Source organism: Apium graveolens, chromosome 1 (assembly GCF_009905375.1).
Source record: "Apium graveolens cultivar Ventura chromosome 1, ASM990537v1, whole genome shotgun sequence".
NCBI lineage: Eukaryota > Viridiplantae > Streptophyta > Magnoliopsida > Apiales > Apiaceae > Apium > Apium graveolens.
The window spans coordinates 57,936,875-57,944,160 of record NC_133647.1 but is presented as its reverse complement, the minus strand read 5'-3'; positions in this window follow the sequence as shown (position 1 = coordinate 57,944,160).

The following is a 7,286-nucleotide window of genomic DNA, read 5'->3' as shown; positions in this document are numbered from 1 at the left end:
GACAAAGACAATTATCACCATTGGAAGAGGATGAATATACAAGCTATGTCAATCTAGCACTTATGGCCAAATCAGATGAAAGAGAAACAAGTTCATCAAGCAATCAGGTAATCACCACTAACCTAGCACATTTAACTAAATCTGAGTGCAATAATGCCATCAATGATATGTCTACTGAATTTTATCATTTGCGTGTAACTCTTAAATCCCTCACTAAGGAAAATACCAAAATTAAAGAAAACAACCTATTTTTATATGAGAGGAATAATGTGCTAGAGTATCAAATGCAAGATTGCTAAAGATGAACTAACTAAATCCTTAAAGAAAGAGGAAATTTTAAAAAAGCAACTTGAACGAGAATAGGAAGTAATTAAGGCATGGAAATAATCTAGAGATGTTCATGCTCAAATTACTAAAGTTCAAGGTATAGAATCTTTTTGTGATGCAGCATGGAAAAAGAGCAAGGAGAAACTGGATTTCAATATGAAAGATAGTAACTTGACAGATGTTGATTCGACGGATGATGAGGATCATCCGTCGGATGAGAAAAAGGATCATCCATCGAGTCAAACAAAGTCAGTTAGTAAATCTCAGTTAACCAAGCTTAATGAGAAGTATGGATCAGTTTCTAAGAACTTTGTTCCAGGAGAATCAAGTCAAGTGAATCAGAACAAAAGAGTCAATGTAGGTCATCTTTTTATCAAGCAATTGAATGACATACTGGAGAAAGTTAAAGTGAAGGCAGAGTCAAAAAGGAAAAATAATAGAAATAGGAAAGTAGGAATTAACAAACATAACAACTACACACCTGATAAATATGCTCCTAGAAAAATCTGTGTTAAGTGTGGTAGTGTAAATCATTTGTCTGTAATTGCAAACTTGTTATGCCTACTCCTATGCCTGCACCACTTTTATTTCCTAGCATGCCTACAATGCCTGTCAATGTTATGCCTGCACAAAATTTAATGCACATTATGCTAACATGCCATTTGCACAAAATCCATAATAGGTTGCATTTAGTATGCCACAAATGCCATTTAGCATGCCTTACTGGAATAACATGTTTGCACATGAAAGTATGCCCTTTCATGTTAACCAATCTGTGCATAATAATTCTGCAATGATGAATGGTTTCAAAGGTCCAACTCAAATGACAAAGGATGAATCTGAAATACCCAAGTCAAATAAGGTTAAACCTAAGAAACCAATGAAAAAGGCTAACAAGGCAGGACCCAGGGAAACTTGGGTACCAAATTCAACTTGATTTGATTTTGATGTGTACAGGGAAACACAAAGAATCTTTGGTATCTAGATAGTGGTTTCTCAAGGCACATGACTGGAGATTCTACCCTTCTCACTGGTTTTAGGGAAAGTGGTGGCCCAAGTATTACTTTTGGAGATGACAGCAAGGGTCATACTGTGGGATATGACTTGATTTCAAAGGATAATGTCATCATTGAGGAAGTTGCCCTAGTTGATGGTCTCAAGCACAATCTATTGAGTATCAGCCAGCTTTGTGATAGAGGCAACTCAGTTACTTTTAATGCAAAAGCATGTGTTGTGACCAACAAGAAAAGTAACAAAGTGGTTCTCACTGGTGTGAGAAAAGGCAATGTGTATCTAGCTGATTTTAACTCAACAAATGCAGAATGTGTAACTTATTTTCTCAGTAAAGAAAGTCAAGATGAAAGTTGGCTATGGCACAAGAAGTTGTCCCATCTAAACTTCAAGACCATGAATGAGCTAGTCAAGAAAGAATTGGTTAGAGGTATTCCACAAGTGGAGTTTTCAAAGGATGGATTATGTGATGCCTGCCAGAAAGGAAAGCAGATTAAAGCATCATTCAAAAGGAAGCTTGAATCCACAATTGAAGAACCTTTGCAACTGTTGCACATGGATATATTTGGACCAGTCAATGTATTGTCCATCTCTATGAAAAGATATTGTCTAGTAATTGTAGATGATTTCTCAAAGTTCTCTTCGACATATTTTCTAAAATCCAAAGATGAAGCTAGTGAAATCATCATCAATCACATAAGGCAAGTTAACAATCATCCTGATTTCAAAGTTAGAAGAATCAGGAGTGACAATGGAACTGAGTTCAAGAATTCTGTGATGAGATCATTTTGTGAAGAGAATGTGATCATGCATGAGTTTTCTGCAGCTAGAACTCCACAACAAAATGGAGTGGTGGAAAGGAAAAACAGATCTCTTACTGAAGCTGCAAGGACAATGCTAGAAGAGTTTAAGCTACCAACATATTTTTGGGCTGAAGCTGTGAATACTGCATGCTATACTCAGAATATTTCCATGGTCAACCAAGCAAAATGCATGACACCCTACCAATTGTTCAAGAATAGGAAGCCAACCCTAAACTTTCTTCATGTCTTTGGATGCAAGTGTTACATTCTAAGGAATCAAACTGAACAGCATGGAAAGTTTGATGCTAAAGCAGATGAAGGAATTTTTGTTGGATATGGTGTTGGAAAAGCATTCAGAGTCTACAATCTTAGAACAAACATTGTCATGAAATCTGTACATGTTGTGTTTGGTGATAAGAAGATTGAAGGACTAAATGATGAAGGTTTCTATGATAGCCACATATTTTACAATGTTGAGATAGGTTGTGATGACAGTGATGATAAGAGTGATCAAGAAATAAACCAATTTGAGATCACCCATTTGAACTGATCATTGGTGATGTATCCTCAAGAGTGTAAACAAGGAAAGCAACTCAAGAGGAATGTCTGTATAACAGCTTTCTATCTGAGGAAGAGCCTAAAAAGGTGGAAGAAGCTTTGTTGGATCCTGATTAGATTTTAGCTATGCAAGAGGAGCTAAACCAATTTGAGAGGAACAAGGTGTGGAAGCTGGTATCCAAGCCTAAAGGAAAGAATCCAATTGACACCAAGTGGGTATTCAGAAACAAGATGGATGATAATGGCATAGTCATCAGAAACAAAGCTAGATTGGTTGCTAAGGGATATTGTCAATAAGAAGAAATAGATTTTGATGAAACTTTTGCTCATGTTGCAAGACTTGAAGCTATCAGAATTTTCCTAGCCTATGCAGCCCATGCTAATTTCAAAGTCTATCAAATGGATGTCAAAAGTGCCTTTTTGAATGGAGATTTGGAGGAGGAAGTCTATGTCACTCAGCCTCCTCATTTTGAAAATCCAATTTTTCCAAGATATATCTACTATCTTCTGAAAGCACTTTATGGATTGAAGCAAGCACCTAGAGCCTGGTATGATACTTTGTCAAAGTTTCTCTTAGAAAATCGCTTCACTAGAGGTACTGTTGACAGAACTTTATTCTTAAGAAATGTTAATGGCTCTACAATACTTGTTCAAATTTATGTAAATGATATTATATTTGGTTCTATAGATGAAAAACTTTGCAAAAAGTTCGCCAAATTAATGTAAAGTAAGTATGAAATGAGCATGATGGGAGAACTAACTTACTTTCTTGGTTTACAAGTTAAGCAAGTTAGTGATGGAATATTCATTAGTCAAACTAAATATATTTATGATCTCCTAAAGAAGTTCGAACTAATGGATTGCACATCTGCAAAAACTCCCATGGCCACTACTACTAAACTTGAATTAAACACTACTGAAAAGTCTGTAGATATTTCAAGTTATAGAGGCATGGTTGGCTCACTTTTGTAGTTAACAGCTAGTAGGCCAGATATAATGCTTGCTACTTATCTCTATGCTAGATTTCAGGCTGATCCTAGAGAATCTCACTTAATAGCTATTAAGAGAATTTTCAGATATCTCAAGGGTACACCAAAACTTGGCATTTGGTACCCTAGAGATTATGATTTTGATCTAACTGGTTATTCAGATGCAGATTATGCAGGTTGTAAAATCGATAGAAAAAGTATAACAGGAACCTGTCAATTTCTGGGAAACAAGCTGGTATCCTGGTTCAGTAAAAAGCAAAATTCAGTTTCTACTTCTACAGCTGAAGCTGAATATATTGCTGCTGGTAGTTGCTGTGCACAGATTTTATGGATGAAAACCAATTGTTGGACTATGGTCTGCAAGAGGACAAAATTCCTATCTTCTGTGATAACACAAGTGCAATTGCCATAACTGTAAATCCAGTACAACATTCAAGAACAAAACATATAGACATCAAGTACCACTTCATTAGGAAACATGTAATGAATGGTACTGTGGAACTTCATTTTGTTCCAAGTGAAAAATAGCTTGCAGATATCTTCACCAAGCCACTTGATGAATCCACCTTCTCTATGTTGGTAAGTGAGTTAGGTATGCTTAATTATTCTTAAATCATTTTTGATAATTTTGCAAGTTGTTATGGAGCCAGAAACTTAATTGATTCTTATGTTTTGAATGAAAATTTGGCTAAGTCAAATTCTACATCTCGGCGGATGTCCATTATCCATCGAGTTTGATCATCCGTCGAAATAGAATAGCCAGGTAAAAATAAATTACTTTTCTGGATTATTTTAGAACCGACGGATAAATTGTTTTATTCTCATCCGTCGAATTGTCTACATCCTAGTCGTTAAAGTTCTGAACATTATCCATCGGATTTACTTACAGTCTGTAAGTATATCATGATGGATAATTGATAGAAGTTTGACAGTTTATTTTATTTCTAAACAGCTATTTTGGGAAATTCTCATTGGGTCTTTAATTTTTACTTTTAATTTTTGTCCCATTTTTTATGAGAAAATATAAAAGCCTGACTTCAAGTTCATTTTAACTTTTATCTTTCTCTACTGCAATTAACTGCTCTCTTTTTCCTCAAAACAAAACCCTCTTTCTTTCTGCAACTTTTCTTGCTCTAACAATGGCACCAGTAGTCAAAATCATGTCTCAGTCAGGATTCATCTCTGAGAAGAACAATTTTGTGGGTCTTGTGAACAAAGGGATTTCAGCCTCTGAAGATTATCACAAAATGACGGATTTTGTGAAGTGATGCAAGCTTAGCTATGCCATGCTGGAATCACCCACAATCTACTATGAAGTTATGGAGGAGATGTGGACAACTGATATATATCAGGCTAATGACAAAACTATCACTCTCTCCATTAAAAGTAAGGAACATTGCATTAACAGTGATATTATCAAAGTATGCTTTAAAATTCCTGATAACACTACTACTAAGCCACACACAGATGCTGATATAGTTAATTTGCTTAATTACATGGGCTATGCACTTCCTACCACTAAGTTAAGTGAAATTAGGAGGCTAGGTCTTACGAAAGAGTGGAGTTATTTGTGTGATGTAGTTACCAAGGTGTTTTCTGGTAAAATAAGTAACTTTGATTCTGTCAACACTACAATGCTTAACATGTTTTACATGCTTCTTACTGATAAGTACTACAATTTAAGTGATGCCATCGTGTTTGAGTTAGGATACAAGTTAGGAAAGATAAATAAGAGATCTAAGAATATTTAATATGCTAGATGCCTTATGATTATTGTTAACCATGTCTGTGAGGATCTTGTGATTGAGAACCCAACCAACAAACTGGATTGTTGGGTTCAAGAAAGAAGAGTAATTGCATATTTAAACAGAGCTGATCACCACAAGGAAGTGTCTTTGGTTTATTTTCCTATCATGGAGGGCCCTCATGTAAGTGAGGTAAGCACATTTATCCCTACTCCTTCTACCTCTCAAATTTCTTTGCCATTGACTGTGGACATGGAATCTGTGTCTCTGACCCAACAGATGCCTACCCAAGCCACAAAATCCAAACCTTCAAAAACCAAGTCAAAGGAACCACACTCTGGTTTCTCTCAAAAGATGTCAGTTTCAAAATATACCAAAACCAAATAGGGGAGTGTGAAGGTGGGTAAGTCTGGTAAGGGACAGGGTGACATCAAAGAAACCCTAAGAATAAGGTTAGAGAGGTGAGTGAATCCCATCCTAGCCACACTGCAGTTTCCCAAAAAACAAAGTGACTAATAAGGATATTAGCTCATTTCTAGTTGCATCCTCCCAAAAGGATGTAACTATTGAATAAAGCTCTCAGCCAAGAGCACATGCCAAAAAGGTAAGGGACACAAGCTCACCCCAAATCTATGCTAGAAAGAAGAAATCTAAATACATTGGGGACACACAGGGTGCACACACAATGCATACTACAGTCAAAGACTCAGTAAATGCACCTTCTTAAAATCAGGTTGATGTGGCTCCTGTAAATGTGGAGTCACGACCAAAATCTTTAATAATTGAAGCATCTCACACACAAAACTCTCTCACAAATTCTATGGATGTGGATATGATTCACATATCAACTCCTGATTCCCCTTATTTAACTCTGTTGGGGAAGCCAAAAATCAGTGCAAGTGAGCATCATCTTCTAGATGATTTGTTGGCTAACTTGCCTATTCTTTCAGGAACTGTTGAGACTTCTGTGCCTAAATTATCATCAATCTGTACAGAGTCCATAATTTCTACTCCAAAATCTATCATTTCTTCTATTCCGATGGATATTGTCCATCCATCGGCTAGTGATTGTATCCTGACGGATGTGCCTAACAGTAGTCATCCGTCGGCTATCCTAACTACTACCCTGATGGATGTTCCTCATCCGTCGGTACTCACTACACAAGCTGAATTTTCAACAATTGTTACAAGTGTATATGAGTTAGTAGTTGTATAATCACTTCTAGGATTGAGGGAAGGGCGACCAGAGTGAGAGGCTGAGCTGCTCTCAGGCAAAAGGAGAGGAAACGAGAGAAACAATGCAGGGTATTTCTTCCAGCTTGGCAAAAGTGAGTGAGGGGAGTTCCACCTTAGTAGGTGAAGGTGAGGATGTGAGGGTGGTGAGCCAAGGGGAGCCCTTGATGCAAAAAGATAGAGAAAATGAGAGAAAAGCAGGTACAAGAGAGATAAGGATGAAATCCATTGTTATTGAGTCAATGATGTCAGTGATGCAGAAAAAGAGAAACTGTTTTAGCGAGAATATCAAGTTGTAATTGATTCTATCTCTTTGGATGCTGAGACATATACTCATCTTGTTACAGCATATCAAATTTTGGCTGAATAGGGCAATGAAGAGGCAGAGAAGCTACTCAACTTGGTGCACAATACTGCTTCAATGCAGAGGGCTAAAGATGTCATCGCAGCCATGCCAGCCCCAGCTAGTGATGATGTTAACTATGGAACTGGTGGGTCTGAATATCTTTTTGGGGATGAAGATGATGATGAAGAAGAGTTTATGGACATAGGGGGAGTAGGCCCTAGCTCTAGTTCCAACACTCCATCTTGGGTATTTTCCAAGGAATGTGATGAGCAGC